Below are 15,970 nucleotides of genomic sequence, written 5' to 3'. Positions count from 1 at the left end.
CAAAGGCAGGCACTGGGGTAGCCTTATATCCATTGGACAGATGAGTAAATCTCTCCGAGCACCCAAACCTCACTTTGGTCAAGAGAGTTGCCCGCAGTCATCCTGCTGAGTGGGGGCCAAGGTGGAAAACTAGTCCTGTTTCTCAGTTCAGCGGACCTTCCTGGCCCACCCTGCAAGCATTAAGACTTGCGGTGTCAGCTGGATTCCTCTGAACCCACGTGGAGCTGCCCACCCTGCTGTACCCGATCTTTCTTGGAACAAAGAACTTGCTTTTGTAAGATGGATAGGGTCAAAGAGGAGCCTGGGGGAGAAGGTTAAAGCTGTGTCTGAGGCCAGGGTTGATGGTTAGTCTGGGGCTAGAACAGGGTCACTGAGGTCAGGGTTAAGGGAAGGGTCTATGAGTGGGGAGTGACACTCAGCCCAGCGCTGACCACTATGGCTGGGGATCCCCGCTGCCTGGCCTGACCCTCAGCCTTCCAGCCCTGCTCTCCTCAGCCCCTCTGGACCTGTGGACAGGAGGGGTGACCCCACCCATGGCAGAGGTGCCCTGCGTTTGTCCCTCAGGCTCATTTGTGTATGTCGCTCCTTGGGCTCACCCAGGACGATTTCTCAGGAGCATTTCGTAAGCCACCTGCCTGTGTTTAAGCCCACTGACAGCAAGAACAGCTTTGGGACAAGATCCACCAATCCCCCGCCCATTGCTACAGACTTAATTACAGAGCCCAGCCGCAGTAAGTGGCCACCTTCCGCCCCCACACGGGGCAGGGGCAGGAGAGGGGACGGGTTTGTGCTCCACACGGCCGTATCAGGGAGAGAAATCAGAGAGCCTTTCCCAATAGTGTGATCAGCCTGGGCAGAACCCATGACCATGGTGGTGACATTTTCTCAGACTGCTTTGTGTTCCTTGTCTGGGTTCCTTCCCCCACTTTCAGCAATATTGTCCCCATCCCCCACACACCTGGGGTTATTTCACCCTGAAAAGGAAGGCCTGGAATCCCTGCCACCTCATAAAAGGAGTCTGAAGGGGCAGTGTGTAAGCCCAAAAGAGGACCACTTGCTGGTGGGATCACTGCCCCTGTGCCCAGCAAATGCGAGGCCCTTTTTGGCCACTGGGGTCTTCCTGAAGCCCAGTAGCAGTAAGGCTCTGGCGAACTGTGGCAGGAGCGATGTCCTCTCCTTCTTTAGTGTCTAGACCCCTAGCCAAGAGCTCCTAGGGAGCTGCCCCTGAGCTGTCAGAGAAAGGAGGCTGCTGAGGGCACTCCTGACCAGGTGGCTCCCACCACCCACACCTACAGCCCACCCCATCTGTGGGGCCCGTTCCCTCTTCTCAAGCCTCATCACCACCCCGGGAACCCACCTTACAGGAGCCCGGCAGGTCTGCCCTGCCTCCCCAGCCCACACTGCCCTGGGCCCGACGTGGACCACCTGCCCCACGTCTCCCTGGACCTCCTTAGAGCTCTTTACCTCTTCTGCAGACAGCGCGCAGCTCCTCGGCACAGCTCTGCCCTCAGCTGGCAGACCATGTTCAGCCGTAAGCCAAATCCAACCCGCCATCTGCATCCCTAAGGCCCCACAGACGGAGAATGGTTTTCACAGGTGAACACTTGCTATTAGTCAGACCATAGGGAGACCACTAACTTTAAACCCCAATTGAACAAAATGTTATAGTCCTCAAAAAATTTCCATTTCCCCCATTATTGACCTCTTAGTATGTCTTTAATTGTACTCATTATTACATTTTAAATTTCATCAATTAAAAAATTGGTGCAGGGATCCCTGGGTGGCGCAGCGGTTTAGCGCCTGCCTTTGGCCCAGGGCGCGATCCTGGAGACCCGGGATCGAATCCCACGTCGGGCTCCCGGTGCATGGAGCCTGCTTCTCCCTCTGCCTGTGTCTCTGCCTCTCTCTCTCTCTCTGTGACTATCATAAATAAATAAAAATTTTAAAAAAAATCTAAAAAAAAAAAATTGGTGCAAATTTGTTTTTTTCTTTTGTTATTTTAAGTGCCTATGATTTCTTCCATTTGTCCTCTTGGCCTGCAAAGTTGAAAATAATTTACTGTGGGATCCTCACGGGAAAAGTTTGCCAACTGCTGATCTAAATCCTTTCTTTGAACAGTCAAGTCCCTTAACCATAAGCATCCCTGCTTCCTCCCAGCCCAACCAGACTTCTTGAGTTCAAATCCTGGCCCTTCTGCGTACCGTCTTGAGTAGGTTATTTATACTCTTTGGTCCCCGGCTTCTGCATCTATAAAATAGGGATAATAACAGCATGATAATTTGGTAAGTTATTATGAGGACTGAATCAGTTAATATTTATGAAGCTCTAGAACAATGTCTGACACATGATGAGCCTAGGTATATGTTTGATGAATAAATAAAGCCTCTCCCAGCCCAGTGCAACCTTGAGCATCCATTAAATTTCTATCTCCTTCATATAGTTCCCTTCTCCTTTCACTGAACCCCTATCTGCATATCTTATCTCTGGCACACAATGAGAGCAGTGATAACATAGGTACTGTACTCCTTCTGCTCTGTTCCCTACAAGCTCCTTGAGGGCAGGGATAATGTCTTCTCTTCCTTGTTTCCAAGATGATTACAAGACGAAGCCACACACAAATACACACTCACACAGACGAGTGATATTCAACATCTAGAGCAGGCAAGAGCATTCTTAACATAAAAGTGACTGGAGTGGTTCTGGAGGAAAAAAATTTTAATTTGAATGCTTAGAATGTAAGTTTTCTGTATGTCAAAAAAAATTAAACAGACTGTAAAGTCAAGTAGGAAATGTAGAAACAATATTTGAAACAAATTTGGCCAGTAAAGAGAGAGCTAATGTCCTTATTATACAAAGAGTTCTTAGAAATTGATATGATAGGGCAGCCCCAGTGGCTCAGTGGTTTAGCACCACCTTCAGCCCTGGGTGTGATCCTGGAGTCCCGGGATCGAGTCCCATGTCAGGCTCTGTGTGTAGAGCCTGCTTCTCCCTCTGCCTGTGTCTCTGTCTCTCTCTGTCTCTCATGAATAAATAAATAAAATCTTTTAAAAAATAAAATAAAATAAATTGATATGATAAAAAGAACTAGGAACAAAATAGATAAATGGTAAAAGGAAAAATAGAAAAAAAGTGAAATATAAATGGCCAACAGCCATGTAGAAATGTTGTAATCATTAATTATCCACAAATGCAAATCAAAAGAATGACAAAAAATAATACTCCACATTAAATTTATAAACAGTTTTTAAAATAAGATTATCTAGGTTTGGCAAAGGAACTACCAGTGGGCGTGTAAATCGGTCATTTCAGTGAATTTGGCAATATGAATCAAAGGCCTTTTTAAAAAGACATCTTTTTACAATTATATCTCAACAACAATGGGGCAGGGAGGGAAGGGGGTTTTACCCTTTGACAGTATTGTGACTCCTGGGAACTCAGCCTAAGGAGTGGATAAAGACTTATAAACAATCTTGTGAAAAACTGAAAATGACTTACATGTTCAATAATAGGGATTGATTTAAGAAATTATGGTCTGCCCATATGACAGTATATTATGTATTGATTTAAAATATGTTAACAAAAAGCTTTTCACGACATGAGATATAAAATTGTACAAAGAGTTTAACTGCAAGTATGGTTTTTAGTGCATAAAAGAGATTGGAAGGAAATGTGCATGACTGTCCACCTTTCTGTACAGTCAGGCAGCTTCCAGGGAGTTGAGCTTACAGGAGGAGACTGTTCCAATCTGGGACATGTCCTTCTACCCTACATGAAGGACTCTGTGCATTGATACACGGGAGCCTCATTGTATCTGTGGTCATGTGAGAGAATGTCTTTATTTGTGGACACGGGTGGGAAAGCACGTGCCTGCGTAGGCTCTGGGTTTATGTAGGCATGTCTTCCACTTCAGGTTAAGCAAATTAATTAGCAAGTGATATGGACATTCCTCAGCCTGCACACCCTGACCATAAGGGGCCAGTAACTGTCCCCATAAAAAAGTATCCAGAGCACTCAGCCCCCAAGCTGACCCTAGCCAAGGGTACCTTCACACTCAATTTGGATGTAGACAACCTCAGGGGACCATGACTGGAGCTGGTCCATGGCAGCCCGGTCTGAGTAGAGGTGACCTGGAGGATCCCAAAGGCCTAGAAGGAGGCTGCAGTTGCTTCCCAAGGCTCTGGAAGGCCAAGATCTACATAGCCTCAGAGTGACCTTCAGGTGATGTTGGCCCAGTCTCAGCATTGTCCATGTGAGGGTCCCGCAGAGAAAAAGCCCACCACTTCCAGGTTGAGATGGGCCTAAGTGCCCTCCACAGACCCAGATGTTTGGTGGCAGCCCTCTGGCCCAGTGCCTCTCAGGCCCTCTTCTGTTTCCATTCCCAAGAAGAGGCAACACGATAAAGTGATTTTCCACTAAGAACTTCCTGTGTGATTGTCATCTCCCCAGATCTCCACCCGTTGGCCTGGTTGGAGATAAGGCCCCAGGAGCAGATGGGAGCAGACTCCCGGAGGTGTGCCAGGATGGTATCTGGAGCACCCAGCCCAGATCACAGGGTGTGGAACTCCCCAGAGTCCCCAGCACCTTCCCCTGAGCCTCAGCCCTGCTGCCTAACCCTAAATTGAACCCTGACCTGGGGCACTTGGCCTCTGAGGGCCCACCCTCCTTCAATCAATCAGGTCATCCTGTCCACCCCTCCGCCTCCAAGCCTGGCTGTGTGTGTGTTCCACTTGGCACACGTCTACCAGCACCTACTCAGTCTCTGGGGAGCTCCCTCAGAATCCGGACCAGCCACACCAAGTCTGAGTCACCGGCAACCCTCCTGTGAAACGAGTAAGCGATGATTTAGCCGGAGAGTGGAGAAACATCCACTAAAGTCCAGCTGAGGGTGCCCAGATTCTGAAGAGGCTGGGCAGTCTAGGATCAGGGATGCAGGGCTCTTCCCAGAGAACCTGCACATCCCGTCCATCCCTGAGTTACAGGAGCACAGAGTGCCGGGCATGGATGTCATGCTACCTTCTTAGAGCTTACAGTCTAGATGGGAAGATTGAAGACAAGTAAAATTGCAACTGCATAGGGGCTTTAGACCAGAATTTCATGGTGCTGGGAGAGCCCAGACAAGCATGGGGTATGGCTCATGGGGGAGGGCAGCTTGTCTCTGCCCTGTGCTCCAGGCCTATGGGCCAGGTGCTCCCAGCACTGTGTGAGTTCCTAAAGTGAGCCTGAGCCTCAAGCCAGATCTCTCCCTGTGCTGCATGGTCCTCCCAGATGGCAGGATGTTCACAGCGCCTGGGGACTGGGTTAGCATTGAGGGGAATCCACCCATCCTCAGAGGGTTAGCATTGAGGGGACTCCACCCATCCTCAGAGTAAGAGGTAGAATGCACACTACAATCAACCAGCCCCAAGTGGGCAGCCAAGGGTGGAGGGGTAGCGCTACAGAGATCAGGAAAGGTTTCTGGAGAAAATCATGTCCGAAGGAGAGCTCAGGGCTGTGCCAGGTGCTGCGCTGAGCTGATGTCCCCCAGCAGGAGGAAAAGCTAGCAGTGAGGCTGGGCGGATGAGCATGAGGCATGAGCCAGAAGTGAAAGGTGGCAAAGGTGGGCCAAGGAGGGGCCAGTGGGAGATGAGTTCTGTGGGCAGCCAGCTGGGCCCTGGGGGCCGAGGTCAGCCTCCTGTCCCTATCCTAAGCACACTCGGAAGCCATTGAAGGATTTTAAGCAGATGGTGGAATGAGGAACTTTGCATCTTGCTGTCCCCTTGGCTGCCAGATGGAAAACCAACAGAGAGGCCAGCAGAGAGGACCAGGGGCCAGTCACAAGGCTTTGGCAGCAGACCAGCCAGGGGGCCCCAACCCAGAGTGGGCAAGGAGGCAGGCAGATGTGGGGAGAGTGGGGAGCCCTGAGCAGCGGCCTCCAGGGGAACCCACGGGAGGCAGGACACAGATAGAGACAAGATGCCAGCACTGAGGATGAGGCAGCAGGGATGTCAGCCCCCCAGTCTCACTCTCCAGGCATTGACCCCATGTACCTGGGTCAAGGTGTAGTTTCAGAGGCCAAGATCCTTATCCTGAGGTCCCTGGACCTCTTGGGAGTCTGTGGAAAGAGTGCAAAGGTTGAAAAATTGGATGAAGAAAAAAATTCCATCTTTCTTTTCACTAATCCCTAACTGAATTCTCTTTCAATTATGCATGTAAGACCACAAACCACAGCAGGGCTCTGAAGTACCGGTGACTCTCACCAATAGAAATCAGATAATTTTCATATCACATTACAGTTAGGAAGAGTCCTTGAAATATCATAAATTCTCATCACTGCACTGGAATTGCAATAATGATTAGACCTTCTGCTAGATCTTATTGTTTAAAGTACTTAGAGAAAGCACGTGTATTATTATATCACAACTTCGGCCCTGTGTCGTTCCCACCCGATGATGGCTTTCCCACAAGCAGCCTCTATGCCGCCAGCCATCCTCACAAGCAGAGAAAAAAGCACCCAGTTAACCCAAGAAAGCTAATAATTAGTTTCCCAACAACCCATTAAAATTGTTTGGTGTTCAGCTTTTATTTAGTGGAAATGGAGACACAGATTTTTCAATTAATACAAATTATGCGCTTCTTTATGTTTGAAATAAGAAATCAATTGGTTGCAGTAAATGTAATATATTTCAATTTACTTGGAATTGTCTTTATTTCAGAATCTTCTCCTGATTTATAACTGGCCACTAGTAGCCACACCCTTTAACTCACACACATACCATTACCAAGCCTGATTCACAATATATTTAAACATTATTTGCATTCGGGTTCATGGGCATCCACTAGCCACATTTTTCCAGTTCTCAGTCCTCCTTTTTTGAAACTGGACCTGTTAAGAGGGTCATGTCAAAGCCTTTGAACCATATATAATAAAACAAATCCCTCCTTCCCAATAAAAGTGCTACATGCACCGTGCATTATTTGGTTGCAGGATTTCGAGTCATCGCCGCTTGGACTGGGTCCCAGGTGAGAGGCATGCCATGTAACTACGTCATGCAACATGCACATGCTTATCGTGGAAATACATGGATGAGATAGGTGGCATAAAATTTTCTTAGTTTTGCTTGAGGACATAAAATTTTTCTTAGTTTTGCCTATTTCAGTGGGAGAAGAGCTAATAGGCATTTGGTCATTTATAGATGGGGTCACATGTAGACGCCTAAGTTAGATGGCACCATTTTCCCACTTGAATCTTTTGTGCTCTCTATGGACTGGTTTGTGACAGGTACCCAGGTTTGCTTTCCCTGAATTAGGTTCTGCCTGCTACGGGGAACTGGACTCCAGACTGCCTCCCTTCAGGGTCCCCCTAAATCATCCCCTACAGCCCCCTATTCAAAGAAGCCAGAGACTCACCAAGAGTCTCACTGAAACAGGGCAAGAAGTGTTGACCTAACTGTTGGGGCACTGGTGAACATGGAGAAGGGCTATCCTGAAGCCTCCAAATGGACCTCGTCCTCCCACGGCACAGGTGTGAAGTGGCCTGAGGTGCTTCTGGTACCCAAACTTCCCATGGGGTTCTCAGTCTGCTCTCCTTTTCTTTGCTCCCCCTATCCCACCCCATCACCCACCTGGGGAAGAAAGTGTTAGATTACGGCATTCATGGCAATGGGAACAGTGACACCCTTCCCAAGGAAATGGGCCTATAATAAGGGGATGTGCCTTAGTCCAAAAGGGTGAGTCTCCATTGCTCATGCTCAAATCCAGGCAGCATAACATTTAGCTGGGGCTACCTGGAGAGGAGACTTCTGGATATACCTCCAGTAAAACTCATTGTACCTGTCTGTGAGGTGGCCAGCCTTCTGAGCTTGATCCTTCTTGGGAAAGTCTTTGGCTTCCTGCCATCCCCCAATCTCTATCGGATGTAGTTGTAGACATCCTGTGAGCTGCCCCATGCCCTGCTTCCTGGGAAAGAGGGCACGACCCAGGAAGTCTCGTGTTTTTCTTCTGAAGTACAGGCTATGCCAGGGAAAGAAGGAGAGCCGGCTGGGGCTGAGGAACCAGTGAAATTAGCACAGGACGGCTTCCTGGGGGAAGAGGCGCCTCAGCCCCTCACCAGTACTGCCCAGAACATTCCACAGACATTCAGAAACTTCTGTAATCTGACCCTCCCCTCCCCTATACACACACCCTATGATCTGGCCCTTGAATACAAATTCATTCCATTCCACTGGCTATTTCCTTGCCCAGAGTGCCTTCTACCCAGTTTGTTTCTTCTCTGATAGTCTTCTGATGGCTTTCATGGACTGCTGTTAAGCACCTGCCCACCAAGACTTCTCCCACAGCCCCTGGCCAGCCCCTGTGACACAGCCATCCATGAGGCTATTCCTTCAGGGCCCCTGTCTCCTCCTTCTCCCTTTGCCTAAAGTATCCGGCGAATCGAGTCATTTCCCCCAAGGTCACATCTTGCTTCCCTAGATCAGAGAATCGAGGCCAAGAGTTAGGGAATGGCAGCCAGGCTTAGGGCCAGGAGTGACAATAAATGGAAGAGCTCCTGGAGTCGGACAGGCTGTATCTCTGCACTGGCTTTCCTATGAACTAACTAGTTGGGTACTCTTGAACCTCAGTCTTCTCATCTGTAAAATAGGACTATCTGAAAGCAGTTTGTAACCTGCACAAGGCTGAGCCCCTGGATGGAGATGGTTACTCAGGAACTGCTGGCTGAATAGGTGACAAGTGAGCAAATTCCAGGCTGGGGCAGGGATCTGGGGCAGGAGTGGGTGGCTGCCCGCCTCACCTATACACAGGACCAACCCTGGGCTTGAGTTCCCATTCTTCCCCGCTGGATCCAGGGATTTGCCAAACAAGCAGCTCTCCTCTGGAAAGAAAGTGACTCAGGCCCCCAGGAGAGCTGGAATGAATCAGGGAGGCAGGGACTGAGTGTAGGGCCCCCACCCAGGGGCCTGGGCCTCTCCCAGCAGGAAGAACGTGAGCCAGTGCCCAGAGCTCACTGGGTGAGAGGGCAATCCTGCCGAAATGTGCCCCTGGCTAGCCAATGGGGCATAATAATAATCATTGCCATACTCCCTCCCACATTCCAGGCCTGTCGGGGCACTTCCACCAGTACTATCTTGTCATGCACAAATCTCCGAACCCTGCGTCAGGGAGGCCTCGGTTCTAGCTCTGCCGCTTGTCCTCGCCGGCCCAGGCAAGTCACACAGGCCTCAGTTCCCTCTCTGTTAGGGGGCATGGTGGACCCAGGCAGCCCTAGCCCCTTCCTGCCCTGGCTGTCTCTGAGAGGCAGTGGATGCAGAACGCAGGAGTCCCTGTCCTGGGGAATAGACAGGTGTGAATCCCGGCCCTGCCACTCACCTGCTGCATGGCCGGACCTGTTTCCTTGGCAATCCCCATGCTCCTGTTCTGCCATGACTGTGGGACAACTGGAGCCAAGTCCTCAGCCTGGACCTCTCCCTGTACGCCAGACCTTGCTGGCTCCACTGCTCTGCTGGGGATGCACGATAAGCAGCTCAAACCCAACACGCCCAAGACTGTACTCTGATCATCCCCCAAACCAGAAAAGAACCTTCTCCACCCTGTAGCTCACTAAATGGTAACTCATCCTTCCAGTTGTTCAGGCCACAAATTTGGACTCTCTAGTTCTCTGCCACCCCACATCCAGTCCAGCGGCAAATCCTTTGGCTCTGCCTTTAAAATTGATCCAGAATCCCACTATTTCTCACCACACCTCTCCTCCCACCCTCACTCCCTTTGAGTCTTGGCCATCCCACTGAAATTGCAGCACCCCCTCCCCAACATCCGCAGTCCACTTTATTCTTATCGTTCTCCATAACACTTACTAGCTTCTTTTTTTTTTTTTAAGATTTTATTTATTGATTCATGAGAGACACAGAGAGAGAGAGAGAGAGAGGCAGAGACACGGGCAGAGGGAGAAGCAGGCTCCATGCAGGGAGCCCGACGTGGGACTCGATCCCAGGTCTCCAGGAGGCGGCGCTAAACTGCTGAGCCACCCGGGTTGCCCCACTTACCAGCTTCTAACGTCCTAGATAATTCACATGTCTACTGTGTGTCCTGGTTATTGTCTTTCTCCTCCTTCTGAAATGTCAGTTCCAGATGGGCAGGGCTTCTTGTCTGTTTCACTAACTCATGGATCTGACACATGGTACATAATCAGAAGTTCTAGAATGGATGGATGGATGAATGAATCAGTCTATAGATTGTAATGGTTAAGAGAACCTTGGTAATCCACCATTTCCTAATTGTGTGATACAAACTGTTTATGCCTCAGTTTCCAAATGTATAAAATTAAGCTAATAATGGTACTTGACTTGTGGGGCTGTTGTATGGATCAAATAAAGGGTTCGCTCCAACACGGGTGGTGGGGAGGTTGGGGAGTAGGCATGCCATATGCTCAATAAGTGTCCACTGTGCACATGATGCCATTTACACAGCATCACTGGGAGCCAGGTGAGTCGGGGCCCACGGCCCATTTCCAGACTAGGAGATGCTCTTAGAAGCTCCTCTCAGCACAGTCAACAGGCTCTTCTTGCTCAGAGTCTAGGGAGGGCAGAGTCTAGAACCAGGCTCCTCTCCAAAGGAGTCAGGCAGCTCTGATGCAAGTGCTGGGTCACCCTGAGATACTGGGACTGTGACATGGAGGGACCGGGACCAGTGGGGAAAGCAGTGGCGAGAGGGTGAGGGTACCAGGCCTCAAGGGGTGAGTGGTCTCTCTGGGGCCAAGGAGAAGCTGTTCCCATAACAGATAGATTCCCCTTCTAGGAGCTAGGAACAGAGGGCTTTTCTAGGCTTGGAGTCTAAGCAAACCCTCCTAGTTTTCTTTGAGCAGCAAGAGCAGTGTGCAAATTAGCCCTGATCAGAAAAATTGTTAAAATCCACTCAGGGGAGACTTGCAGAAGCCCAGTAAAAGCCAAGGTTGGGGCCCTCATCAAACCCATCATACCCCTCACCATATCCAGAGGTCCACTGAGGCAAGAGAATCTGACCAGATCCCACTACCTGGAGAAATGTGGAGCTAGGGTCAAAAGTCAGGCTTGTGGCCTAAACCTAAACCACTCTCCTTCCACAGAGAGCCACAGTTTGGGCCAAGGCCTGCTGCTTCTCACCCCAACCAGAAGCTACAGTGGGCACTTGTTTCCAGGTCTTCAGGGCCCAGAAAATTCCCTTTTTCCACACCCTGTAGCTTGAGAGGACATCCAACCAAGGGGAAAGACACAGGTGTTCACATGAATCCCCTCTAAAGGTCTGTGAGTGGCTATTGACAACCAGTTGATTTTTCATTTATACTCTTACTTCCAGAGGGGACATGAGGTTGCTTACAATGAGATACATGCACATAATGCTGCAAAGAAATAAAAACAACGAATAAAAATTCCAGAGGAGAAAGACACAAATATGTCAAACATAGAAACTGACACAATCATATCCCCAATAGCCAAGATTTAAAAAGTCTCCAGGAGTCATAGAACCATCTTCTTTCATCCTTCTCCAAAACCTGGCATCCAGGAGACCCTTGAAGAATGCTCGTGGCTGATGAAAAAGTGGATGCCCCAATCTCTGGGGCAGCCTGGGTTCACACCCTGCTTTGGCCAAGCGACGCCATGGAGCATCTTGTCCTCGTTTTCTTGGTCTCTCCCCCAGAGGTTAGTCTAGGTCACGCATGAGGATGCTTGCCTTGCTCTTCTCTCTCCCCTGAGAAATGGTCTGTGGGTAAGACCCCTCAACCCATCTATAGGAAGTGTGCCCCTGGCTCATGAAGTCATCGCTGACCTTGGCACCTGTCTTGTTGTCTTAATGAATCAGGCCTCACTAAGGAGAAAGCCTCAGGTGGCCAACTGGAGTCATTCAAAATGACTTAATTGATTTACTTAATTGAAAAGAGAGGAAAAGAAGCCAAACCCTCCTGAGAGCAGTTTGGGTATCTGTTTGGGTCACGAGTACCATGGATAGGTCCCCAGCATGGTGGCTCTGACTCAGGGGACTCACCCCACCCTTATCCCAGCTTTACCTTAGAAAATCCATGGTGGGAGGGGCAGTTTGGGCCTTGGATCCTCACTAGCTCCAGAGAGCCAGGCAGCTTGGGATCATGGCAAGACCATCAACAGAGGAGGAACAACCTGGCTTTTGTGACCTAGGTTTAGAGAGCCAGACCCTGGCAGATTTCAACCTAGGAGCCTTCCTGGAGGAAATAGGCTGGGTCAGGCAACCCACAAAGAATGGTAGCTCTAGGGAAGTGAGGCTAGGAAGGAGAGGCCTTCTTAGGGGGGAATGCAGAGAGGAGCTCATGGAGAGGCTGGACCAGGCCCTAAAGGCCCAGAGCCCCCAAGGAGCTATAAGAAGTGAGGGTGGCAGGGGAGGCCAGCTTAGACACCGCCATCTGATCTCTACCCCATGAGAAAGACCTGGTATGTGTGTGTTGGGGTAGGGGTGATGGTGGAAGAAGGAGGGGGAATCTTAGCCTCACTGCGTGTCCCTGCCCTTGCAGAACACTGAAATGGTAGAGTTACAATATCAGTGATGTCTGACATCCATGGAGCAGTCACAGTGCCAGGACCTTCACCTGGTGCTTCCCAAGGCCCCTCTCGTCTAATCCTCATGGCCCCACCAGCTAAGTGACATCACCGCCCCACATCACAGCTGAGGAAGCTGAGCCCAAGAACGCACAGCTAATCATGGTGGTACCAAGACTTGATTGCAAGCTTGACAACTCCAGTACCCCAGCTATTCCTATCCCCTCCTTGGACGCGTTCCTTGGATGACTGAGACACAAATCAGGCTCCTGGGGATCCCTGTGTGGCTCAGTGGTTTAGCGCCTGCCTTTGGCCCAGGGCATGATCCTGGAGTCCTGGGATCAAGTCCCACATCAGGCTCCCTGCATGAAGTCTGCTCCTCCTGTGTGTGTCTCAGCCACCACCCTCCCTCCCCCATCTCTCTCTCTCTGTGTATGTCTCTCATAAATAAAATCTTTAAAAAACGACAACAACAAATCAGGCTCTTGGGGATGCCCTAATCTGATGGAAGAAACACAGTTCTATCCTTAATAAGCCTGGCCCAACTAGGGAGCTCGGTCATTGCTCTTAGGGAGCACTCTGGACCAATGGAGGGTGGCGGTCTCTTCTATCTGGGAGCTGTAGTCAGAGGAAGCAGGAGGAAGGATCCTCTTCAGTGGGCATCGCTGCAAAATAGACTGAAGAGACAAAGCCAGCATCTTCTCTTCCCAGGCTGAGGCCCCCTCTCCTTGTGATCCCGTCCAGGATGCAAGGGGGAGGCAGGCAGGCACTCTCATTCAGATGCCCAGGGGTTAGAAGAGAGGACAAAGGGTTCAGAGACAGGAACTCCATCCCAGAGGCCCCCTGAGTGCCTTGCATGTCTGAGAGATGGGTCAGTCTACAATCAGGGCTAGAGCTCAGCCAGGGACCAGAACAGCGACTGTCTGAGCCCAGAATTCAGTCAAATGGCAGAGCCACAGTCAGAAGCCACCTTGAGGTCTCAGCTAGAGGTCAGGGTCAAAGGTGCATCTGAGGCTCGAGAACAGTCTGTAAGCAGCAGGCAGCAGAAGGGAGGAGCTTAGGGGTCCTGTGTGCTGGGTCTGAGGTCACAGTGAGTAACTGTGGGAACCCTCGGAATCCTGCTGCCTATTGGTCACCTGCGAGGGAGCAGGTACCAGGTATGGCTGGGAGGGCCCCAAGGGTAGGCAGGGATCTACACCCAGCCTTATAGACTCCGTGCCCCTCATTCCTCCCAGTTGAGGTCATTTCACAAGCCCAGCCACTCCAGGACTGGGAGGAGAAGCAGAGGTTCTGAGGCGGCTCTCCCAGAGTGTGAGTCATGATTCCTGGTACTACAGCTTCTGGGCCCAGCAAAGGATGGGGGTACCCTATCAGCCTGCTGCCCTTAGCCTCAGGACCTCATGTGTCAGTAACTAAGAGTCAGCCAATGGCTAAATCCTATTGTGCCAGCCACAGTTCTAAAGCTTCATATACTTTGTTTCTTCTAATCTAATGCTGTTTATAAAGAAGGAAACTGAGGCAGAGTGGTGAAACGTGTGGCTCTGTCATTTAAATCCAGACACTGTTTTAAACCCAGGCAGTCAGCCTCACTCTTAACCACTGGATAAATTAAAAGCAAGACCAAGACTAGCCCCACTCCCCGCCACTACTCCAGCAAGCTAAGGCACCACCAAAGCCCTCCCCACTGCCCCTAGACCCACTCCCCCACTGGAAGAAGCTTAAAGCCAGTGTCCGAGGTGCCAAGAAGGGAATTCCAGGAGATGGAGGCCAGTCCTTGGAGAACGGTGGACCGCATTTGCACTGTCTCCACTTATCTGGATACCTGGAATGCCACCATCTCCATCCGTTTCTTTCTATTGAACACAGGCCCATCAGCAGGCATCTTACCCAGAAGGGGCAGCCCAACAGCATGCTAAGAAACACCACACTGTGGTGGAGTTATAGATGCACAGATCACCATGTTTCTAGTTGGTGTTGGTGGCCTTAATGCCTCTGGGGCTAAACTATTATGAGGACTGGGGCTTGTGAGGGCAAGAACAGGGATCAATAAAAATAGCTAAGGTATTCAGGGCCCCAGGGCACAGCAGCACCCTACACCCTTCAGGGGGGCTCTCACTGCTCCCTGAGTTCGTCTCATAGGGGGTGAGGTAACTAGAGCTGAGATACCCAACCCATTGCACAGATGAGCAAATGGAGCCCCCCCCACACTCTACACAGGATGCATCAATGGCTTCCCAGGTGACACTCCACTCCCCCTAGTCCTCTGTTGCTGGAAACCCCCAATTCTGTCTTGAAGCTCATCATCCCAGCTGCTCTCAACCCCAGGGGTGAACTCTATTGGCCTAAGCCAGAGGCTCACAACCCTTTCAAACCCAACATCCTCTTTTGATAGCAAACCTTTTAATCTACTCTCTTTTCTATCCTGAAGTGAAATCCGTAGATGATACAGTTTCAAAGATTAATACAATGCCATGCTTCCCAGAAAGGAGGAATACGAAGAAAGCAATTTCTAAGAAGATAATTGTGTTTCAATATGTTATGTGGTCAAGGAGGACCACCCCAGACAAGGCACTGTGACAGCAGCAAATGCAGAAAGATCCAGTTGCTCATGCCCCATGAAACCATGCTGCCTAGGAGTGGTGGGTGGCTCTCAACCACAGAGAATTATCCATCAATTGATAATTTAGTGACTTAATTCTGCTAAGTCTTGGGCAAGAACATTTCTATACAATGGAATTAGGTCCTAGGCTTGGATAATAAAAAGCAGGCTTTTTGCCCCCATGAATGGCTGGCATGACATCCAAAGGTCATGGAAGATGCAACCACCCCAAGTATTGGAGGACACCTCCAGCTGCCCACCGGTGGTCGTCACAGCATGGCATGGCCAGGACAATCAAGCATGCCCATGGTTACCCTCTGAGAGCCAGCCATGCAAACTGATGACAGGGTCTCACCCTCCTGGCCTGAGCGTGCCATCCAATCTTGGTCAGTGGGACCAGGGGGCCATAAGAAAATGTTTTCTAACTAATGAAAGAAGAGAGAGCCTCCTTGCCTTTTAATCACATGCCATTTTAACATTTACCACCCTAAAGGAGATGCTACAACTGCTATGTCAGTCAGCCCTGGATCACCCCCCATGTCAGAACCCCTTGCTATGTGTGAAGACAAACCAACCCTCTTGTTTTAGCTGCTTTGAAGTAGGCTTTCAGGTCCCTGTTGCTTGTTCAGGTACAAGAGACTTTTTCAGACCTAATCTCCTGACCCTCCCCTGGCTCCTCCCTCTACCTTGTCCCGAGGGACAGAAACACCCGGGACTGGTGATTTGCTCAGGGTTGCTTCCTGGAAAGGGAGTCTCCTGGGGGCTGTCCCAGGGGGTGCAGACCCTGAAAGGGTAGATCTCCCAGAGATGTGGAGGAGACCATCTGGGAACTTCTCGGGGCTGTTCCCTCCCCAGT

General features: G+C 50.2%; 2 long non-coding RNA genes across 2 annotated transcripts; one reads left to right on the top strand and one right to left on the bottom strand.

Annotated features, from left to right (window-relative positions):
- Positions 1-1,552: 1,552 nt before the first annotated feature.
- Positions 1,553-9,660, bottom strand: LOC118351259 (uncharacterized). Its single transcript, XR_004806436.2, has 3 exons — positions 9,343-9,660; positions 6,027-6,091; positions 1,553-2,247 (listed from the first exon to the last, which is right to left on the bottom strand). It is a non-coding gene; the product is annotated as an uncharacterized LOC118351259 (long non-coding RNA).
- A 3,969-nt stretch (positions 9,661-13,629) lies between these two features.
- Positions 13,630-15,296, top strand: LOC112664198 (uncharacterized). The gene is made up of 2 exons (XR_003139570.2): positions 13,630-13,826; positions 14,944-15,296. It is a non-coding gene; the product is annotated as an uncharacterized LOC112664198 (long non-coding RNA).
- The last annotated feature ends 674 nt before the right edge of the window (positions 15,297-15,970 follow it).

Source organism: Canis lupus, chromosome 17 (genome assembly GCF_003254725.2).
Source record: "Canis lupus dingo isolate Sandy chromosome 17, ASM325472v2, whole genome shotgun sequence".
NCBI lineage: Eukaryota > Metazoa > Chordata > Mammalia > Carnivora > Canidae > Canis > Canis lupus.
The sequence above is the reverse complement of the archived record's forward strand: the minus strand, read 5'-3'. Positions and strand labels throughout refer to the sequence as shown.